This window comes from Haliotis rufescens, unplaced genomic scaffold (genome assembly GCF_023055435.1).
Source record: "Haliotis rufescens isolate VD_foot unplaced genomic scaffold, xgHalRufe1.0.p SCAF_5, whole genome shotgun sequence".
Classification (NCBI taxonomy): Eukaryota; Metazoa; Mollusca; class Gastropoda; order Lepetellida; family Haliotidae; genus Haliotis; species Haliotis rufescens.
In genome coordinates, this window is record NW_025964223.1 from 25,961,069 (window position 1) to 25,985,095 (window position 24,027).

General features: G+C 39.5%; 1 protein-coding gene across 1 annotated transcript in view; it reads left to right on the forward strand.

Annotated features, from left to right (window-relative positions):
* Positions 1–547: 547 nt before the first annotated feature.
* The window catches only part of LOC124110828, a 110,091-nt gene continuing 86,611 nt past the window's right edge, over positions 548–24,027 (forward strand). Inside the window, exon 1 of the mRNA XM_046470278.2 lies at positions 548–706. The gene's annotated coding sequence lies outside the window, so the exon portion shown is untranslated. The remainder of the gene's footprint in view (positions 707–24,027) is intronic.

The following is a 24,027-nucleotide window of genomic DNA, read 5'->3' on the forward strand; positions in this document are numbered from 1 at the left end:
ATGACATGAACCGCATTCCTCCCCTCGCTCCTGAAACCAGAGAAATGCACACAGATCTATTTTTGCAACAACCAATATAACGAACAGACAATTAAGGAAGGAACGACACCAGCACTGTCTTAGAACTATACTAGCGAAGGCAATATAACTTTATAGGACTTTTTTTTTAAAACCTTATAATTAGTGTTCTTAAGTCATGGTGATTTCTATTTGGAGAGACGCTGAATGAAATAAATTGTACTCTCAGGAGTTTTGTGAACTTATATTGATGACCTGCAACTGAGCACAGATTGCAGTCTCTTTGATTAGGGTAATACAAGTCCATTATCTAAATCCCAACAGAAACCTAAAGTTCAACCCATCCCCAAAAACAAACTGTTTCACATAGCGCCATGTTGAGTCAGAAATCACAGAGTGATGTATTTATCGATTAAACCGGTAAAAAATGTAACAGATTACTGCAGTCGCCAAAACGAATCACTCTGGAACCGACCTGACACCCCCGCTAAATAATCGACCCGCTTAGAATCATTGGCGCTGTTTGCAGATGGGAGTTCGTCTGCTCATGGCAGCTGATAGCAGAAGTACGGAGCGGATTGAAACACACACATCTTTACTGTGGACTCATGCTTTTGCTATTTGATCGTCTGCTACGGAAATTCTTTTGCCTCGCTTTTTCCCTCAGACGAAGGAGTAACCATGAGCGGTAAGTTTAGCTAGTGGCACGTTCGGTGAAAATATGAATCCCCATATTGAGGTGGCGGAGGTTGTCCTGATGAGCGCAAGGTTGTGTAATACACCTATATGCTGAGTTGGTCATGGCCGCAACGCTATCATTCCGTCTGGCAGATAGGACGGACTTGAATTATCCCGACATGAGGTCTGTTCATATGTGATAGCTTCAGACGTGTGTAACGGAAGCATGGATGAGCGACGAGGCCAGCCTGATCGTAATACTCAACATGCAAGTCGACTTGTGCAATAAGTCATTTATTACATATCTTGATGACATTCGTGCGCCCGCTTAAAACACACTGGTCAAGAAGACTAAATAATGTGATTCTGATCATTTAATAATTTATTATTTTGAAAGAGTGATATTTTATGAATTTTGTATAATAAATGGGTTGTATGTAAACACTGCAAAAATGGATGTTCTAATATTAAGCCTTTGTTTGACAATAAAAAGGATTTTATCGGATTAAAAAAAAAATGTTGGAGGAAATATGCATGCATATATGGTTTTGGAGTATAGTATTAAGCTTTGAGTTCATCTATGGTTATATGGAAACATAATCCTGATGTGTCCAATTGTAGATGATAATATTTAATTTGAGGTATATTAATTTTGATAAACTCACACTCTTGTCAAAGTATTGCTAGTATTTTAAAAATTATGAACACACGTGTCAGAAAGTACTACCACTGCCTTATGAGAACTTGGCAGAATTTCAAGTCCTTGCCATTTGGTAGTAGAACTTGGAAGCACAGGATAAATTATCAATTAGCCAAATACCAAAGAGACTCCGTGTTGGAAGGTGAGAACAGACGATTAGACCATTCATACAAGATTCAACACCACTTATAAATGCCACATCTAGTTTCTGTATCTACCTCAACTTCAGTTTCTCATACTTCATGTCCAGTTGATGTAACACATAGGTTGAAGGTCACAACATAAAGTGAGTTTGTATGGTTCTCGACTATCATGGTTTCTAAATGTCCTCGAAAACTTGAAAGCTATTGCCTACCATGGTAATCATTGAAGGTATTGATTTCAGTGGGAATTTACTGAAATAGGACAGATGAAAGGGTTTTTCTTGTGAAGTTTTATCATTTAGATTGTTTCAGAACTGAAGTTATAAGCTGTGTGAAAGGTGAGGCTTTGATGGTAATAATAGACTCGTCAGAGCACAGGTTCTTGTCAGCGGGAAATCTTTGTAAAGGTAGGATTGAGTGCAAAGTGGGAGGTTGGTCCTGGTACTCCTTGTTTTGTCCTGAGTGCTGACTTATAAGGTATTGATGGTTGTGTGGTCTCTCTGATTGTGTGGCATTGTGGCCTGACTGGAATCATTGATGCCTATGCATGATAAAGAACCCCATCAACCTATTTACCCTAACACTTTTGAAATTCTTGGAATAGGTACATTGAGGAAGATAGTCTGTCATACAGACCCTGAAACAAATATATCCTGCACAGACCATGCACGTCTATAATAGTTGGCAAGTCTAGACTACTGCATTTTCTGAAAGCGAAGAGTCTCTCATCTCCTTTATATTAGGTTTTATTAAGATTAACAGCTGGTTTTTTTCTGTAAATGTGTTCATTTCAGAGACTGGATGTTAGTCTATGACAAAAAATGCATACTGAATTACTGAAGGTTGTTTCAATATGTTTATTTCTTTCAATGATGCAACAATAAAACCATATACCTCCAAGGCCACTTAAATAAATTAGAGCATTTTCATCCGAATGATGTGAAATGAGGCATTTTAGTTTTGTATGCAAGCTGTTCAAGGCATCTGTGTCCATTACCTGTTGGAGGATGTGATTCCCTTGAAGAATGAAGGTTTGTGGGACTATGTACAGAGTGTATTTCACCAAGTAACCAAAGAAGGAAACACAAGGCAATTTTCTTTGTTTGAAGGATCCTGGGGACAATATGACACAGGGTGTTAATAAGTGACGCAAGCTGGGATATATATCTAACAATTAACGTTGTTGGCTTGTTAGAGTGAAAAAATGTTTCATAGGCAGAATTAAACAACAAAGATACTTCCGTCCTATGAGCTGTCAATTGTGGCATTGACAATGTTGAGTTGAATCTGGACCAGACATGCCAATGACCACCCATGGCACTGGTTACCATGGCAAGGTCATACCATCAGTAATAATGGCACATGGTTCCTCAGATGGTGGCTTCAACATGTAATTCCAGCAGTGTTGCCGTACTACTTAACGTATTTCAAGTCACACTCCATCTGCCTACCAATCATCTAGTAATTAATGCAGTGTTTGAAGTAAAGCTGGCACAATTAAACTTGTAAACTTTCAACAATACTGGATATGTTTTATGGAAATTATCCTGTTCACCAGTAATTTTATGATTTGAAAAAGTTCAGGACCTCTGCATTCTCAAACAAGTTTTTATAATTGGTTGAGGTCCAAGAATTGTTTTCATCATATTTTTGGTGTTTCTCATCTCAAACATCAACCAGCTAGAGAGTTGGTGGGTGGCCGAAATAAAATGTAAAAAAATGATAAATTAATTTTTTTGGGTAAATTTTAAACACTTGGTCCCAGTCTTTAAAGTAGTTTATGATGTAGATCAAGTCGCTTTGCTTTGGAAACAAGTTTTTAATAAACTTTGCTGAAGAAAGATCAAGCTGACCTGGGTATTTTATGATTTTGCAATGGTTGTCATCTGTTTGTTTTATCATGGGGCATAATTTCCAACAGCGGTGTAGGAAATGGAGATATGAAAGCTTTTTGATTCCATGTCGGAATGAAAATGCAGGGTGGGCGGGAGATGGGAAACTTGGAGCAACAGCCTAGGATGTGAGAGTTGAGAGAAGCAAAAACATAATGATTCAGGAGAAGTATTGTTGGGCACACTGTTGATTATCGATAAGTTAAAGTTTGATGATAGTTTGGGATATTGAATTATGACTGTTTTATAGCTTCCAAAATGATGTTCTTGGTTCTTTACACACATACCATGAAAGCTGACTTCCATTTATGCTGTTAGATTAACAGTGAAATTTACCATGTTTACCACAAAGGCAGTATAAAACTACAGTTAACACACTTATACAAAGAAAAACAAACTTCCCCACCAGCCAGTGCTTTATGAAAAGTAATTGTCATGAACTAATTGATCTTGGCATTCATTTACATTAAAGCTGATAACAATTGTCTTATGGATATCGCTTGCCATAAATGTTTTGTTGTAACATTTGTTTCCAGAGCTTTGGTTTTACAATTTAACTTCATATTAACTTATATTTATTCGTCTATCTGCATCATGGCCGATAGACTAAGAACATCTGTGGAACAATATTGATAATAACTGATCAGGTTTAATGAATTGTCAGAAATACTAATATATGTTTTTGTTAGGCACAGATGCTGCCATAACCCACATTTCATCGTATTCCATAGTGCATAATGGGATAAGGAGGCAGCGTGCTCAGGGAGGCATGGTGTTTGATTGGTTTATTATGTAAGTAAGTAGTGGGGTATTTGGCTCATAGGGGTGTGAGTGGCCCAATTGTCTAAGGCATGATTCACTGCGCAGAGTTGCAACCCCGAAACATTCTAGGTTTGTGAGCATCATATCCATGCTCCTGGGTTAAACATCCACTGCTTTAGGATATTGTCACACTACATGACATGATGTGATAAAACTGAAGTGCTGTTCAAAGCGGCAAAGACTCACTCACTCACTCACTCACTCACTCACTCACTCGAGCAGAAGTAGAAGTAGAATTGCTTGCTGTAAAAAGCGACTCTGTTTGTCGTAAAAGGAGACTAAGGGGATCGGGTGGTCAGGCTCGCTGACTTGGTTGATACATGTCATTGATCCAAATTGCGTGAATCGATGCTCATGATGTCAATCACTGGATTGTCTGGTCCAGACTCAATGATTTACAGACTGCCGTCATTTTGCTGTAATATTGCTGAGTGCGGCGTTAAAAAACAAACAAACAAACAAACAAAACTAACTCAGGTAATTCCATCCTGACTAGGGCAGGATACTGTTTCATTCTTTAGTGAGTGAGGGTATGTTTGTCTAAATATGCTTGTTCTTTCTTGATGTAAATATCTTTATCATGATAAGAAAAAATGAATTACAAACAAACAACATATGGTCTTGATATGAAGATTCAAGAATTCGCTTTGCACAATTCATATGTACTTTAGAGATGTGGGCCAGTTTTTTGTCCAATATAATGCATTGGCATTAAGTCTCTGCATGCGTGTACATAATGTGTGTCACACCAAATGTCAAACTGACGCAGTCATGCTGCTTGATATTTTAGTTATGATAAAAAAAAAAAAACTGTATTAGTCAGCAATGGATTCCTAAAGGTCAGATACTGCATCCTCTGTGACAGCCATTCCAAGCCATGCATAGGCACAACTGGTGAAGATGTCCACCTCACTGCTTGTATTAACATTGTTATCCTCAAGTCTTTTGTTCTGATGATGAGATAATAACAACTGAGGACAGTTTCTTTATCTGTGGTTCAATGCAAGCATACTCTGGTCATGGGTTTGAATCCTAGATTTTCCCTGTGATCCCTAAACTGTAGGCGCCAAACAATTTTTGCCGAGGTATTTTCGACCTCCGTCATTTCCCACTTCCCAAACTTGACATGCTGTGATATTACTGAAGTACTGCTGTAAGGGGTGATAAACTCGTCTCACTCCTAACATTGCCTAACATTGCATCACAAGATATCCTGATCCTGACGTAGAACATGAAGTTAATAGGGGTGAAATGATACAGCAAGGTCACTATGTGATACACATATTTACGTCAAATCATGTAGAAACTTCTTGACTATAATTTATAAAAGTTTTAGGGCAGGTTGCAGAGGGAGAGCTAGCTGTAGACACATGTTCACAGGTTAATTTTAGTGGTGAATTTGAAAAGCACCCTCTTACCACATACATATTTCTTCATTTCCCCCCAGACAGGTTAAATTTAACCAGTGATCTTGAATGGTGCCCTTTGACATTGTCCGTGTATCTGTGAGTGAGATTCCTGTGACACTGATTCCTTGTCCAGAGATTCATTACCCAATTGGTGTGAACACGACAGACCATGGATCACACAGCTCTCCTGTAGAAGTCCCAGATTTCAGTCAAAGTAGGATCAAGTACCGGTCAGTTTGCTGAACCTTTGCTGATGAAGTCTGAGGAGATGTAAAGAGTGATCAAGAAGAAAGTCTGGTCATTTCAGTGGACCGTTCCGTTTCCCTTACAGTGATGGTCTGGCTTGCCTGGTCATGACAGCATCTGCTGTGTGGTTATTGAGTTGGGTACAGTATGACTGTGGGGGTAAAGAGTAGGGTACTAGTCTGACTATGAGATAAAGAGTAGGGTACTAGTCTGACTATGAGATAAAGAGTAGGGTACTAGTCTGACTATGGGATAAAGAGTAGGGTACTAGTCTGACTATGGGATAAAGAATAGGGTTCTAGTCTGACTCGGATAAAGAGTAGGGTACTAGTCTGACTATGGGATAAAGAGTAGGGTACTAGTCTGACGACTACGGGATAAAGAGTAGGGTACTGGTCTGACTATGGGATATAGAGTAGGGTGCTGGTCTGACTATGGGATAAAGAGTAGTGTGCTAGTCTGACTATGGGATAAAGAGTAGGGTACTAGTCTGACTATGGGATAAAGAATAGGGTTCTAGTCTGACTCGGATAAAGAGTAGGGTACTAGTCTGACTGTGGGATAAAGAGTAGGGTACTAGTCTGACGACTACGGGATAAAGAGTAGGGTACTGGTCTGACTATGGGATATAGAGTAGGGTACTGGTCTGACTATGGGATAAAGAGTAGGGTTCTAGTCTGACTTTGGGAAAAAGAGTAGGTTACTAGTCCGACAATGTCTGACAATGGGATAAAGAGGAGGGTCCTAGTCTGACTATGGGATAAAGAGTAGGGTACTGGTCTGACTATGGGATAAAGAGTAGGGTACTAGTCTGACTATGGGATAAAGAGTAGGGTACTAGTCTGACTATGGGATAAAGCGTAGGGTACTAGTCTGAGTATGGGATAAAGAGTAGGGTACTAGTGAGACAATGGGATAAAGAGTAGGGTACTTGTCTGACTATGGAATAAGGATAGGGTACTCATCTGACTATGGGATAAAGAGTAGGGTACTGGTCTGAGTATGGGATTAAGAGTAGGGTACTTGTCTGACTATGGGATAAAGAGTAGGGTACTAGTCTGACTATGGGATAAAAAGTAGGGTACTAGTCTGACTATGGGATAAAGAGTAGGGTACTAGTCTAGGTATGGGATAAAGAGTAGGGTACTAGTCTGACGACTACTGGATAAAGAGTAGGGTACTGGTCTGACTATGGGATATAGAGTAGGTACTGGTCTGACTATGGGATAAAGAGTAGTGTGCTAGTATGACTATTTGATAAAGACTAGGGTACTGGTCTGACTATGGGATAAAGAGTAGGGTACTAGTCTGAGTATGGGATAAAGTGTAGGGTACTAGTCAGACAATGGGATAAAGAGTAGGGTACTTGTCTGACTATGGGATAAAGAGTAGGCTACTAGTCAGACAATGGGATAAAGAGTAGGGTACTAGTCTGAGTATGGGATAAAGAGTAGGGTACTAGTCTGACGACTATGGGATAAAAAGTAGGGTACTAGTCTGACTATGGGATATAGAGTAGGGTACTGGTCTGACTACGGGATAAAGAGTAGGGTACTAGTCTGACTATGGGATAAAGAGTAGGGTACTGGTCTGACTATGGGATAAAGAGTAGGTTACTAGTCTGACAATGTCTGACAATGGGATAAAGAGTAGGGTCCTAGTCTGACTATGGGATATAGAGTAGGGTACTAGTCTGACTATGGAATAAGGATAGGGTACTCTTCTGACTATGGGATAAAGAGTAGGGTACTAGTCTGACTATGGGATAAAGAGTAGGGTACTAGTGAGACAATGGGATAAAGAGTAGGGTACTTGTCTGACTATGGGATAAAGAGTAGGGTACTAGTCAGACAATGGGATAAAGAGTAGGGTACTAGTCTGAATATGGGATAAAGAGTAGGGTACTAGTCAGACAATGGGATAAAGAGTAGGGTACCTGTCTGACTATGGGATAAAGAGTAGGGTACTAGTCAGACAATGGGATAAAGAGTAGGGTACTAGTCTGAGTATGGGATAAAGAGTAGGGTACTAGTCAGACAATGGGATAAAGAGTAGGGTACTTGTCTGACTATGGGATAAAGAATAGGGTACTCATCTGACTATGGGATAAAGAGTAGGGTACTGGTCTGACTATGGGATAAAGAGTAGGGTACTAGTCTGAGTATGGGATAAAGAGTAGGGTACTAGTCAGACAATGGGATAAAGAGTAGGGTACTTGTCTGACTATGTGATAAAGAATAGAGTACTCATCTGACTATGGGATAAAGAGAAGGGTACTGGTCTGACTATGGGATAAAGAGTAGGGTACTAGTCTATGGATTAAGTAGTAAGGTACTAGTTTGTCTGTCTATGGCTATAGAGTGTTATCACACTTCAATCATACTGTCAAGCCATGAATTTCCAGTGGATGAATAGGTGTTGATACAATGTTGTTAGTGCAGCTTGCACAATATGGAACTATTATCAACTGGGTATCACCATTAAAGACACAATGGAAGAGCTAATAATGTTTGTATTGTAATAGTGTTCAAATTGGTTCATATAATTGTAAATCAATCTGCTTTTGTGACTGGTGTTTATTTAACATGGTTTGGTAGAACTGTGTAAATTATTGGAACTGGCAATAATGCCATATTCTTTTAATTGATATTGATCTGCAGCAACGTGTTAATTTGTTATTTTGGTGGGTTGGGTTTGTTTAGTCAAGTTGATGGGCTCAAGGTGAACAAGATGTTAGAGTGACCTGATGTCCTGGTGCATCCCTGTCTCTTGGGTTTGTCTCCTCAGAATCTACATGGCTTTGGAAACAGAAATTTCACATGGACGATCTCTGCAATAATGTCTCTGAAAGGTGTCACAAATAATTCTGACCCATTATTCAGCCATTGTATGATTGTGAAGTTTGACTTGCATACAGCATGTGGTATATCCAGTGATATATACTACTCAAAAGAAGTTAAAGAACACACCATTCTTTCATATCAATATTGTTATCAACTATTGCAATATGAAATAATCAGGTGTTCTTTAACTTCTTTTGAGTAGTATAGGGGTTCAATGTGACTCACAGGTTTGGCTGTTGTAGAGGATGTTAACTGTTGTAGAGGATGTTAGCTGTTGTAGAGGATGTAAGCTGTAGTAGAGGATGTTAGCTGTTGTAGAGGATGTTAGCTGTTGTAGAGGATGTTAGCTGTTGTAGAGAATGTTAACTGTTGTAGAGGATGTAAGCTGTAGTAGAGGATGTTAGCTGTTGTAGAGGATTTTGACTGTTTTAGAAAATGTTAACTGTTGTAGAGGATGTTAGCTGTTGCAGAAAATTCATCTTCAGGGCATCAGAAAAGGAGACTGAACCTTCTTTGATAAAGAAATGTTCAAACCCCATATGTGATGTAGCTTACATTAATGATTGTTTAAATATATTATTTGGCCATATCAGTTGATAATATTGATTATGTTTGCCGTGTGACTAGTTTGTAGTAAGAATCAAATCAATAGCATTTTCCCCAGTATATATATATATATATTGTAACTGTTTCTACATTTCATCTTCATTAAAAACATCAGTTACAGTCTGGTGGTCTAGATAACTCCTAATAATATATATGTATTATACTTTTCTTTGATTTAGCACTATAGAAATCACAGTTGGACATAGATGCATACCTGCTAGTGAACCTACAGTAATATGGCGATAACTTTGTCGTAAGAGGCGACTAAGGGGATCGGGTGGTCAGGCTTCCTGACTTGGTTGATGCATGTCATATTCCTATTGCCTAGATCAATGCTCATGACTATTTTCAGACCACTGTCATATATAGCTGGAATATTGCAGAGTGCAGCGTTGAACAACAAACAAACAAACAACAGGGTGATCATAGTTACACTAAAAGTGTTTTCACTACCAGCACCATAAAAACTCAGATTCTTCCAGCTGGAAACATTACCTCAGACATTTCCACTGGCCCCCTCCATTTTGTGTTAGGGGGAGCTCCCTGTGTGCTAGAAACACAATGGTAATATTTCACTCAACTCCAGATTCCATACAAAGTCTGGCAAGGGTTGATTGGAGCATATTAAACAGGACAGTTCTTCTTTTGAAGTAATAATGCCATTAACCCTGAAACGCATCGATCAAGGTTGATGAAGGCTTGCTACTCAACACTCTCAATAGTTTAAGCCAACATAGAGTAATCACTTTGCGAATGAGACTAAAAAATGTTTGTAATTTTATTATAATATTTATTCACATAACCAAGCATGAGTCAGGGGTCAAACTAGGATCCACGGTGTACATGGGAATTATGACTTGACTATCAATTAGCTGATTCCCAAGATCATCCTGAAATGTGGATCTGTGTTTGGTGTGTGTTGATTAATGTGTAATTCCTCCATATTAACGCAAGCTAAGCCTAGTGCAGGGACAGCTATGATCTGTGGTGGTTGTACAGTGGTGTGGTGATCCCAGTGGATACTACACATGTACAGTGTTCCCTTGATTAGAAGTGGCAGACCTTGATTACTTTCTCTCCATTTCAAGAGGATCAGTATTGGCACAGATTCTTGATGAATTAGATGCTGAGGATTTACACCAATGTGTTGGTTATGGTGTGTATATTAATAATCTTCAGCACACAAATACATGTCCAATCTTTGACAGTGGGTGTTTTGTTCAATTTAATATGTTCTTTTAACTAAAAGGTTAATTTCATATGTAGGTTATAACAAGCCCTGAGTTCAGAATAGCTGCAAACAAGATTTGATTTCATGTGTATAAAAGTTCCATCACAAAACTACATGAAGCCATTGACATCAGGAGACACCAGACAACCATGCATGAGCCATGACCAGGGAACCTATCTGCCCAGTGCTTGGGATTTATTGCTTTGATCATTGTTGGTGCTAATTATCTCTTGCTGGCTTCCATTGCCAATTCCATTCTATTCTATTACCTATCAGTGCTAATTACCCCCTGGCCTCTGTTTGCCCATTGTCCATTACCAATCAGTGATAATCTAAGTCCTGGCTTCAAGTTGTCCATCGCTATATATCAACTATCAGCAGTAATTTACTGTTAAGTGTTGGCTTCCATTTGTCCAGTGCTAATCACCTCTCAATGCCAATTATCTTTCGGCTTTCCACCTTTGTTATGTTATTACTTTTGTTCTTCTTAAAGGTACATATATATGCTCTCTGCCTCACAGCATTTATTCACCTGATGAAGGAGTAAGTAAATACTCTGAAACGTTGTGTACCTTATAATCAAGAAGTTGACATTCATAAATTCTCTTCCTAATATCCATTATCATTTTTGAAAAAAATTAAAAAATTCTATGTGGGTTTTCGATTTGGGCTGCATTTTTAGCTGTTCATTCTGTTTGTTTCTGTTTTAATTACATGTTTTTACATTTGCCTTTGTGATTAATTAACTATCGGGATTTGTTTATTGCTTTCCTTTTTCATCACATTCTTGTGTTTTTGTTTTAGATTATGTTTATTTGTGTTGCAATTGTATGTCTTAGTTTCCCTGTTTTCCATGTTCCACATAAACAATATACAGGAACATGGCTCATAAACACACCTAAACATTTGTTTCTGTCAACTGATATGTTTCACTACAGGGTTAGAACAATTTCACTGCAATTTTATTTATTTAATCTTGATATCTTTTTTCGGGGCGGAACAAAAACATACTTACATAGCATGGGGATGGAGATACAGGATACTAGATGCATTATAACTGAAGCATCTTCTCTACAAATGGAATTCTCTTTGTGGTACATGGACATTTAGATATATTTTAATCATATATTAATTCTGAAGACTGAAATAGTCAGTATTGAGTGAAAGTCCTTAGCATGTGTATCAGATTCCATGGACACTATGTACATGGTATTTATTACATGGATGTCCATGCTATATAGGTGATATTCCTATCGATGTCCATTCTATGTTTGGTAAACAGTCTTTATGATACATATATTTAATATCATCCAAATGAAAATCATGGTCATGTCGACAAGGCATATCCAACCTCAGACCAGAAGGTTAATGGTTGAAGTCCCCCTGTGAGACTGACATTTCATACCCAGTACACCAGATAGATAGATAGATAGATAGATAGATAGATAGATAGATAGATAGATAGATAGATAGATAGATAGATAGATAGATAGATAGATAGGATTGGTGTCCATGCTGGAAGGTTGTCTCCATGGATAGCCATGCATTGTAAACTGTATTTGTCACATAAAAGACAACATCACTTTAACATGGGGTTTTCAGCCTGAATATACCTGGTGAACAGCGTTGGTTTCAGGCTACTCTTTATTGCTGTTCTAGTCCTACATTAGAAAAAATGAGAAGAGGCCAAGTCCTCGAATCAAAGCATGGATTCACAGAAAGGAGTTCACGATTTTGCTAAAACATCAATGTAAAAGTTGGTATTGACACAGTTGTAATGGATTGATTTCCTTTCATGTTATGTGTTTGCCTTCAGTTAGTAACGATGTCGTGCAGGGACTTCATCTGAAGGAGGCTGATCGATCTTTAATGACAGGTGCCATCTTCACTTCTAGTAACTTTTCACTTCAACAGCTTCCTAGGCAATATTTTTTTACAATTTTGCACTTAAGATTTTTTAACCATATGACCCACGGAAAGAGTATAAGGTGATTGGATTTGAAAAAAATATATCTCCTCTAACCTTCATGCAATATATGAGCATATTTCATGGCACGTTGTCAGGCATGCAGCGTTGTCCGGTGTTAACATGTGCAGCTCCTTCTCCAGAGCTTCTTGATGAACTGAGCAGAAACTTTCTGGTGCTTCTATCCAAGAAAATTTAAATCCCATTAACTATCTCAAACTGAACAATATATGCTGCAATTCATAATGTTTAAATGTTTCCAAAAGAGGAAACTTGTAAATGATGATGACTCCATGTACATGATGTAGTTTACAGTTTGTCTCTCATGATATCACTCAATTTTGGCATTGTAGATCATGTTAATAGTATTGGGATTTTGTCTTTGAAGTTCATTCAATAACTATGTGAAGTATGTCAAACTTGCTCCATGTTTTATATGTACCAGTATCCCAGCTTTAACACAGCAGCCTAATAATAATGAAGTGTGGACCCAACCAAACCAGTGATTGATATCATGAGCAATGTCCCACTCCATCAGAGCCAATGACATGCCAAATCACCCTACCTCCCTTTTAGTTGGATCTAACCACAGCATGCATAAGGGTGACTATTTATTTCGCATAAGCTGTTAACCCATTGCTATTCTGTTTAATGAACCTGTGGAGATCCGGGTTAGAACTGGTCTTAAGCAACCCATGCCTTTCATAAGAGGCGACTAACGGGACCGGGTCATCAGGCTTGCTGACTTGGTTGATGCCTGTCATTGTATCATGACCATTGATCCACGCAATTGAGGTACGATGACATGCATCAGCCAAGTCAGCAAACCTGACCACCCTATCCCATTAGTTGCCTCTTTCGACAAGCATAGTCACCTTTTACAGAGAGAACTATTCTAACACGGATCTTTACGGGTATAGTGCGGCGTTAAACAACTTTCAGACCTACAAAGAAACAAACTGTCCAATGAATAACGTAAAAATATGTTTTTCTTTTTTTGCAACTATTTTCCCTGAGGGATATGTCATTGTTATGTTGGTAGTATTCCATGGACCATGCCAGTAGATCTCTACAGTCTGACTTTTGGATAGACTATATAGTTATTGGTTGAATGATGGTCAAGAGACTGCAATAAAGTAATCTTAAGCTGTTCTAGTGACTGAATCTGTAGCCCTTAACCTTCAGTATTATCAGTAACACATGATTAGTCCAACTATTTGATAGAGCAACCTTAACAAGCTCCTCGCTTCATCCACTGATAATTGAACTCCGATAGTGTCCATTACCCGATCAGGTCGTGCCGCACCACAAGCACAATCCATTTAAGCTGTAGTCATTGGCCAATCAGACCTCTCCGATCCAATTTGAACAGCGCTCACCAATCACATGTTCATGGCCTATCAGAGCTGTTTCCCATCTTATTCACCAGGCTGCATTACAGTGGCATTAGGACTTGATGTCAACAACGTTGTTATTGAAGTTGAGTAGACTAACTGACAAATTACATCAGTAGGACTTTGGGTGGCCAGACCAGTTTGATATTTTCTTTCTGTCTGATCATCCTTGTTGTGCCAAAAGGCAGAAGGAAAAATTGATGGGTTGATGTTATGTGCCTACCAAAAAATTGTTTAATTAAAAACATAGACATTCATTTCTGCTGTTGATATGATTTGCCTTTTGATATATTAACAAATGGTTTTAGAAGCAAAAGTAATAATTTGGAAAATATTAGTTACTTCTTTCATCATGTTAATACAATACTTCTCCTGTATATGAGATGACACAGGTGACACAGTTGTCTGAGGCACCACAATTCTTTGTGCAGAGTTGCATCCCTTGGGCACTCCAGAAACCTATGAACGTGGGTTCGACACACACTTTCTTCCCACAGTAAGCTGACACGTGGTGATAACTGGAATGCTACTCAAAAGCGGTGTTAAACCCAACTCACTCACCTGTATATGATCAAGACACAAAGAAAGGTCATCTGAACTCTACTCAGAAGGTCTTCATATTTGAGGGGTGGGCGGGTAGTCATGCAGGTAAAGCGTTCACTCGTTGACCCAGGTTCTACTACCTGAGTACTAGGTGGGAAGTCCCCTCACTCAAATTAGTTTTATTGCCTAAAAGTATTAAATTTTTTAGTCTTCAGTTAATGAAGAGGGCATTCTGGCTTATTGCAGATTCTCTAGGGGAGGTAATGCTAATTTAAAAATAATAATTCTGCCATAAGTTGTGTGACAGCATGACGAAAGAGGTTAACCCTAATAGGCTGAACTGCAGATGTCAACATGTGGACTTCTGGCTGCATTTACTTTCACATCAGTTTGTGATTTTTTTGCATAGGGATCCTCCGTAACGATTCTTTAACAATGGTCAGCCTGTGGATTACATTATGCCTCTCATTTACCATCAAGCGACAGACTTTACCACCACCTGGTTTCATCAGTATGGCATATTTTGGGACAACGTTTGCTTCATTCACTCTACACAATATTAAATGGCCAAAGCTTGGCTGGAATTAATGGTAGTTCATGTCTAGGTTAGGTTTAATGGACAACACCAGATTTTGAGCTGAGTCCTGTTACAGTGCGCAATGTTCATCTGTGGCTGTAGGATCCGTCGCAGGGAATAAGTGCTACGTAATTGCTACAATGATTGTAATTGGCTGGTTGTGCCTGACTTTGGTCTTGGCCGACGTTCAGAAATAATTCTACGACTGACGGTGTATGTTGCTGCTGCACTATGGCATGGGATTATTTAACACCTCACGTCTTGACGTCTTTGTACATTCTCAGCTGGAAAAAACAACAGAATCTATTTAGAAATGCCTGCTTTGTATTTGTCTGGATAAATGACATGTTAGCATGAGAAGTTGAGACTTTCAACTTAAGGTACTACCTGTATAATTGAGTAATTTTCTTTTCGAACATTTTTGGTTCGAGTGAGGTGGTGTTCGTTAAAAGAACTGTGCGGTCTACAATGGTTTGTGATGGCAGCAGCAACAAGTTTGTGTTGGAAATTTCATAGGCCATAATAATGTGGTCATTAGATTTTCATAAATAAAGAAAATAATTGTAATAAGGGAAGCATTTTTATATATTTTTAACAACTGTTGAAGTCATCTGGGTACGTCTGCTGAAGGCGGATGAGATTCACAGGGATGGAATACATATATGGGGCTATTTCACCAAGTAAACAAATAAGTAATGGACACAGCAAGTTTCTTCTTCTGTGAGGTGAGGTGAAATAATGTTTAATGTCACATTGAAGATTATTGCACTTATATAGCTATGTGTGTGTGCATGCATGTGTGTGTGTGTGTGTGGCTGCTTGATTAATTCCAGTTTATAGTGCTAGTCCACTGAAATACCTTGCCACTGTTTGAAATAAATACCCCACTCAGATGCAGTATACCGACTCCAAGCTGACCAGTCCTTGTTTAATGCCACGTGCCAGGCAGGGTAACAACAAGTACCATCTTTTAGTATGTTTTGGTATGATGTGGCCGGTGATCAAACCATAGACCTTCTGCTTTCAGGGCAAACACATTCTCCACTACACCACAGAGGCGGTCCTCTTCTTCTGTAGATACTTGGGGATTAAAGTACGATGTGAGGCAACATGTAAGGCAGTGAATTGTTTGGGAATAAAAATCTATCAAATAATTTATAACATGTATTATGGCCTAATGAACCTGACTTTGTTTGTTGATCTCAAATATGTTAAAGTAGATATCATAAGTGATTGTTTATAAGGACAGCTGGATAACTAACTAAACCAGATGTTTGTTGGGTCCTGTCACTGTCAATCCTGCTTCAGTCATCATCATTTGAGTGCTGATAACTAGGAGCGGCAGCTAATTAGATAATTCCCCTGAGCCACTCTGGTATTGACAATGGATGGTTTCACTCCCAGGCTTCAAGTGATCAACGCATTGACAATGACTCCTTGACACTTACAGTGTACAGCTTCAGCCACTGGGCCAAAGTGAGTTGTGAGTTTGGTTTTATATCGCCTTTAGCAGTATTACAGCAGTAGCATGTCCCCCATTGCACCTGGGCCCTCGGCATGAGGACCAAATGCTGTAACTAGGCTACCCCACCGCCAAAATAGTTCCGAAAAAATGAGTCTAGTAAAAATTGTTTGGTCAGCTAAGAAATTCCAGATATTAATAATAAAACTGTGTGAAATGATGCCAAGATACTATTTCTGGCAAGTTGACTCATGTTTGGTACAGACGGCGCATGATTACTAATTGTTGTCTGCAATATAAATTCATCAGTGGATAAATTGTCAGTAGCGTCACATACAATTGATATGCATTTATTCTTTGTTTTTATTTCACCAAACAGATGTGTATGTAGGCCATGTTGTATTTGATGTAAAGGTTGGATTCATCTGAGTGGTGTAAGTAGGGCTCTGGATATGTGTATGCCTTCGACTCAATCCCATGAATTGCCTCTTAATGAGGACAGTCTGTATGTGATTGACCTTTGTTTGAAACTGGCTCAAAAACAATGCAATACTGAGATAAACTGTTTCAACTTATCAAATGATACCAGGTGCAGACTGGGCAGTCTCTATTTGTTTTAAGAAATTAATTTTGAAATTCATCATGGCAAATATATAATAAATGTGATTTTGATAAATGTATCAACTGGTTATTTGAAAATGTGTGGAAAGTGTAACTGTTCTTAAAAGAGAAATGAAATATGAAAAAAGAAATAAAAATAATAAAAAATTGTTTGCTTTCACACATAATTTTATTGCAAACTGTCAGTAATTTGACTTAAATAGGTCTTTTTCCATGCTCCTAATGTTTGAATACTTACAATTTTCATATTTTGTCTGAACATTGCTGAGGATGAAACAAAAATTTATGAATACAGTATTATTAACAGTCCCATGACACAGTTTAGAGCGTAAGCATTTCCCAATAGAAACGTGTAAAGTGCTTGAATAATGAATGATTTTGCTAAACTGCTGTGTGGAGAGCATATTTCTAGAGTTTTTTCCTTTGTTTATTGATTTAAGGAATGCGACAGGAGTCTATGTGGAGATCACAGAGGCTCGCTTCCATCAGGGAGCATTTCCAAGTCTGGCTGTGGGACCGAGATGAAAGTCTCAATTTTAGTATGGGCAATTTTCAGGTACCATTAGGTTTAGCTTCAAGGTTAATGAAAGTGGTTGTTCCACAACAGATGATTGGAGTGCTGAGTCTGGCAGTGGAGATGATGATATTATGGGAACCCTTCAGAACTAACACAATAACGAAATCCAGTAGAGCATGTTTGTGTCGTCAGACTAATGGGTATTGGTTAATATTAGATGCATCAGGATCTTCTGTAAGCGTTTCTTATCAACAGAATCTTCTGACATCTGGGTAAACATCTGAAACAACTGTACCTCGTTGTGATTCTGGGGTGAAAAAGGTTTCAGTATGTCCTGAAAGGGATGAAAGTGATGATGATGGAGACAACCTGCTGCTGAGTGTGAGTTGTGGCCCCTGATTGATGGATGGGACATCCAGCTTTAAGGTGTTCCTGATTGATGGATGGAACATCAAGCTTTAAGGTGTTCCTGACTGATGGATGGGACAACCAGCTTTAAGGTGTTCCTGACTAATGGATGGAACATCCAGCTTTAAGGTGTTCCTGACTGATGGATGGGACAACCAGCTTTAAGGTGTTCCTGACTGATGGATGGGACAACCAGCTTTAAGGTGTTCCTGACTGATGGATGGGACAACCAGCTTTAAGGTGTTCCTGACTGATGGATGGGACAACCAGCTTTAAGGTGTTCCTGACTAATGGATGGGACATCCAGCTTAAAAGTGTTCCTGACTGATGGATGGAATAACCAGCTTTTAGCTGTTCCTGACTGATGGATGGGACATCCAGCTTTAAGGTGTTCCTGACTAATGGATGGGACATCCAGCTTAAAAGTGTTCCTGATTGATGGATGGTACATCCAGCTTTAAGCTGTGCCTGATTGATGGGACATCCAGCTTAAAAGTGTTCCTGACTGATGGATGGAATAACCAGCTTTTAGCTGTTCCTGACTAATGGATGGGACATCCAGCTTTAAGGTGTTCCTGATTGATGGATGGTACATCCAGCTTTAAGCTGTGCCTGATTGATGGGACATCCAGCTTGAAAGTGTTCCTGATTGATGGATGGTACATCCAGCTTTAAGCTGTGCCTGATTGATGGGACATCCAGCTTAAAAGTGTTCCTGATTGATGGATGGGACATCCAGCATTTGGCTGTTCCTGATTGATGGATGGGACATCCAGCTTTAAGGTGTTCCTGGCTGATGGATGTGACATCCAGCTTTAAGCTGTTCCTGATTGATGGATTGGACATCCAGCTTTAAGCTGTTCCTGATTGATGGATTGGACAACCAGCTTTAAGCTGTTACTGATTGATGGATGGAATAACCAGCTTTTTAGCTGTTCCTGATTGATGGATGGGACAAAAAGCTTTAAGCTGTTCCTGATTGATGGATGGGACATCCATCTTTAAGCTGTTTCTGACTGATGGATGGGACAACCATCTTTAAGCTGTTCCTGATTGATGGATGGGACATCCAGCTTTTAGCTGTTCCTGATTGATGGATGGGACATCCAGCTTAAAAGTGTTCCTGATTGATGGATGGGACATCCAGCTATAAGGTGTTCCTGGCTGATCGATGGGACATCCAGCTTTAAGGTGTTCCTGATTGACGGATGGGACATCCAGCTTAAAGTGCTCCTGACTGATGGATGTGACACCCAGCTTTAAGGTGTTCCTGGCTGATGGATGGGACATCCAGCTTTAAGGTGTTCCTGACTGATGGATGTGACACCCAGCTTTAAGCTATTCCTGAAAAATTATCAAGATGTTAACAGAAGAGTTATGATTTCTTGCCTTAGCCAGTGGCTAACTGTTATATAGCAGGGAGACTGTAGTTACCAGTTGACCTAACGTCAGTGGCTCTATGTTATATAGCTGGGAGACTGAAGCAGATGGTGTCAGCTGCTGCTGCCCCTAATGATGCTAGATGTATCCCTGTGCATCCTCTCCTTACACCTATAAGACTTTGGTTACTGTTGCTGCACCATGAAATGATGTTACCTTGTGCCATCTGTCACAATATCTGTTGCAACTCAACTGCCAGGCTTCAGCATACCCAGGGTGGGGAAGAATCTTTTGAAAAGCATTTTAAACTTGATCATTGATAGAGAACACAACAATCTGCACCATATGCATTTTTCTTCCGCATTAGAGATAGCCATCAAGCTCTCATTCCATGCACTGCCTAGGGCTTAGATTCATGTAATATTTTTTGAGTCCTGGCTATTCTCTCCATAAGTCGTTATTCTGCAAGATACATTCAATGAATATGTTTTATTGGTAGTTACAGCACACATGTGCAAAAAGGGAATTTACATTGTGTTGTATGTAGGTCACATGTTGCTGTAAGTCTTCAAGCTTTTGGTTGTTTGTCAATAGCTTCCTTTAATTAAGGTGATGTGCTGTGATATGACTGAAATCTGTTCACAGCAACATTAAACAACTTGCAAAGGGTTGTCAGGTAACTAACATCCTTCGTTTCCTGATGCAAAGGGTTGTCAGGTAACTAACATCCTTCATTTCCTGATGCAAAGGGTTGTCAGGTTACTAACATCCTTCGTTTCCTGATGCAAAAGGTTGTCGGGTAACTAATATCCTTCGTTTCCTGATGCAAAGGGTTGTCAGGAAACTAACATCCTTCGTTTCCTGATGCAAAGGGTTGTCAGGAAACTAACATCCTTCGTTTCCTGATGCAAAGGGTTGTCAGGTAACTAACATCCTTCGTTTCCTGATGCAAAGGGTTGTCAGGTAACTAACATCCTTCGTTTCCTGATGCAAAGGGTTGTCAGGTAACTAACATCCTTCGTTTCCTGATGCAAAGGGTTGTCAGGTTACTAACATCCTTCGTTTCCTGATGCAAAGGGTTGTCAGGTAACTAACATCCTTCGTTTCCTGATGCACAGGGTTGTCAGGAAACTAAAATCCTTCGTTTCCTGATGCAAAGGGTTGTCAGGAAACTAACATCCTTCGTTTCCTGATGCAAAGGGTTGTCAGGTAACTAACATCCTTCGTTTCCTGATGCACAGGGTTGTCAGGTAACTAACATCCTTCGATTCCTGATGCAAAGTGTGGTCAGGTAACTAACATCCTTCGTTTCCTGATGCAAAGGGTTGTCAGGTAACTAACATCCTTCGTTTCCTGATGCAAAGGGTTGTCAGGTAACTAACATCCTTCGTTTCCTGATGCAAAGGGTTGTCAGGTAACTAACATCCTTCGTTTCCTGATGCAAAGGGTTGTCAGGTAACTAACATCCTTCGTTTCCTGATGCAAAGGGTTGTCAGGTAACTAACATCCTTCGTTTCCTGATGCAAAGGGTTGTCAGGAAACTAACATCCTTCGTTTCCTGATGCAAAGGGTTGTCAGGAAACTAACATCCTTCGTTTCCTGATGCAAAGGGTTGTCAGGTAACTAACATCCTTCGTTTCCTGATGACAACTGAGGCAAATATTCATGGGCTTTGACAAAGTGTCATTTACCGAGATAAACGCTAGGTCAAGTGTAATAGCCCATCAGCTGGCTCATCATGAAGAACATAATGACAAGGATCGATGTGTGAGACGAGTTCTTCAACAAGTTGTGATGGATTCATCTAAATTCAATCAATTAATAATATAAATAAAAAACAATGTGAGGTTTATGCAGGGATTTATCTAGAATTCGAAGCTAATTACCCTTGACAGACAAATTGTGAAACAAATAACGTTTTGTTAAAAAAATGTAAATAACCCCGGCCTTGAAGTTTTGCTGGGGGATATAAGAACAGAGTTTGTCTGTCTGCCTTTCCTTCGGTCCGTCCATTTCTCAATGTGGACAAAGTTTCTCAAACACTAATCACTTTAGAGAAATGAAATTTTACACACTGATGTTACTGGTCATGATCTAGTGCATAGTGTCTGCAATGGCGCCAATTTTTTCTCAGCAACGAACTAAAGTTGCATGAATGAAAATTTGTGTGGTTATCTGAAAGATACTTGTTAAGACTGAGTTCTAAAATTGGTTCTGTCAATTATTTCTTTTTATTGCTCCTGTTATCAGTGAAATAAAGTCATCTTGACCAAGCCATGTAGTAAATATTAACTGAGGCTATATTTTGTTACCATTTGAGATTTTTTGTTGACATTTGTTGTAGACACCGGGAATATCAGCCTCTGGGCAGGTCTAGAAAAGAGCATGTTAGGATCAGACATATCCATTGGTTTAAGGAAGATTAATGTTATGTAGTGTAGGTTCCAACTTGTCTTGGATTTCTTGTCATGACAAGTTGCCATCCACACTGGCTAACTTTCCATCATGTCACAGTCTGGTCTAATTTGAAGTTGGTCTAATTTTGTCTTGCAGTTTGAGAAGAATTGTACACGGGACCCATTTGACATCTGTCTTTCAAGGATGAGCAGTAGTTATAGAGACACCCAATCTAGGCTTCTATTTCTGGTGGAAAGAAGACATTTCTTTCCACCTGTGACACGTCCATTTAGTTTAAGTATGAAAAGGTCAGCACCAGGGGAATAACTATCAGTAAAATCCAATTAGTCTTGAGGCAAGCTATTTGCTATTTCCGTTGGTGAAGAGGGAGTCGTTCATACTTTGAAATAATTCCAGATCCTTGTAGCTCTCCTCAGTCTTTGGGGGCAGTTTGGTAAAAAAAATGTCACCCTTGGTTTTACCCTACTTTTAGCCATGTTGAGAACTTTGGTGTTAGTCCTGTGTTAACCCTGTCTGGAGCTTGTGATCACCTTGTTGAGGACTTTGGTGTTAACCCTGTCTGGAGCTTGTGATCACCTTTTTGAGAACTTTGGTGTTAACTCTGTCTGGAGCTTGTGATCACCTTGTTGAGTTTGGTGTTAACTCTGTCTGGAGCTTGTGATCACCTTGTGGAGGACTTTGGTGTTAACCCTGTCTGGAGCTTGTGATCACCTTGTTGAGGACTTTGGTGTGAACCCTGTCTGGAGCTTGTGATCACCTTGTTGAGTTTGGTGTGAACCCTGTCTGAAGCTTGTGATCACCTTGTTGAGAACTTTGGTGTTAACTCTGTCTGGAGCTTGTGATCACCTTGTTGAGGACTTTGGTGTGAACCCTGTCTGGAGCTTGTGATCACCTTGTTTATGACTTTGGTGTTAACCCTGTCTGGAGCTTGTGATCACCTTGTTGAGAACTTTGGTGTTAACCCTGTCTGGAGCTTGTGATCACCTTGTTGAGAACTTTGGTGTTAACCCTGTCTGGAGCTTGTGATCGCCTTGTTGATGACTTTGGTGTTTACCCTGTCTGGAGCTTGTGATCACCTTGTTAAGGACTTTGGTGTTAACACTGTCTGGAGCTTGTGATCACCCTGTTGATGAATTTGGTGTTAACCCTGTCTGGAGCTTGTGATCACCTTGTTGAGGACTTTGGTGTTAACCCTGTCTGGAGCTTGTGATCACCTTGTTGAGAACTTTGGTGTTAACTCTGTCTGGAGCTTGTGATCACCTTGTTGAGGACTTTGGTGTTAACCCTGTCTGGAGCTTGTGATCACCTTGTTGAGGACTTTGGTGTTAACCCTGTCTGGAGCTTGTGATCACCTTGTTGAGAACTTTGGTGTTAACTCTGTCTGGAGCTTGTGATCACCTTGTTGAGTTTGGTGTTAACTCTGTCTGGAGCTTGTGATCACCTTGTTGAGGACTTTGGTGTTAACCCTGTCTTGAGATTGTGATCACCTTGTTGAGGACTTTGGTGTTAACCCTGTCTGGAGCTTGTGATCACCTTGTTGAGAACTTTGATGTTAACCCTGTCTGGAGCTTGTGATCACCTTGTTTATGACTTTGGTGTTAACCCTGTCTGGAGCTTGTGATCACCTTGTTGAGGACTTTCCTTTTCCCTTACAAGTGCTGGGGTATCTGACTGGGTTCAGCATTGACTGGTGTGCAATGTTGACGGAATCTTACTATAAGTGGCAACAAACCCAATCTCACTCTTTCCACATTGTCCATCTTCTCTGCATGCTGTATCTCCATTGTACATACCATGATTTCTGCATATAGATCTGAACAAACTGAATAATAATCAATCACATCCATGCAACCTACTTCTAAACAGTTTGTTTACTGAAGCATTTTTGTAACGGCATATCTCTGCCGCTATCTCGAGATAGAGAAAGGCATTTGAAGCATCCAACTTAGGAAGATATTTACAGTTGCTCATAAACACTGCATTCAATCGATTGTAGAGGCAATCCTTGGAAGATTCGAAAAACTCTTGAAAGTTTAGATTCAATCATGGCACAATGTAAACACGCTCATTATGTTCTTCTCCCAGTAATACCTGTCTAGATTGAATGAGTTATCACCAATTTCCTGAGATATCACGACAAGATTAAGTCCTAT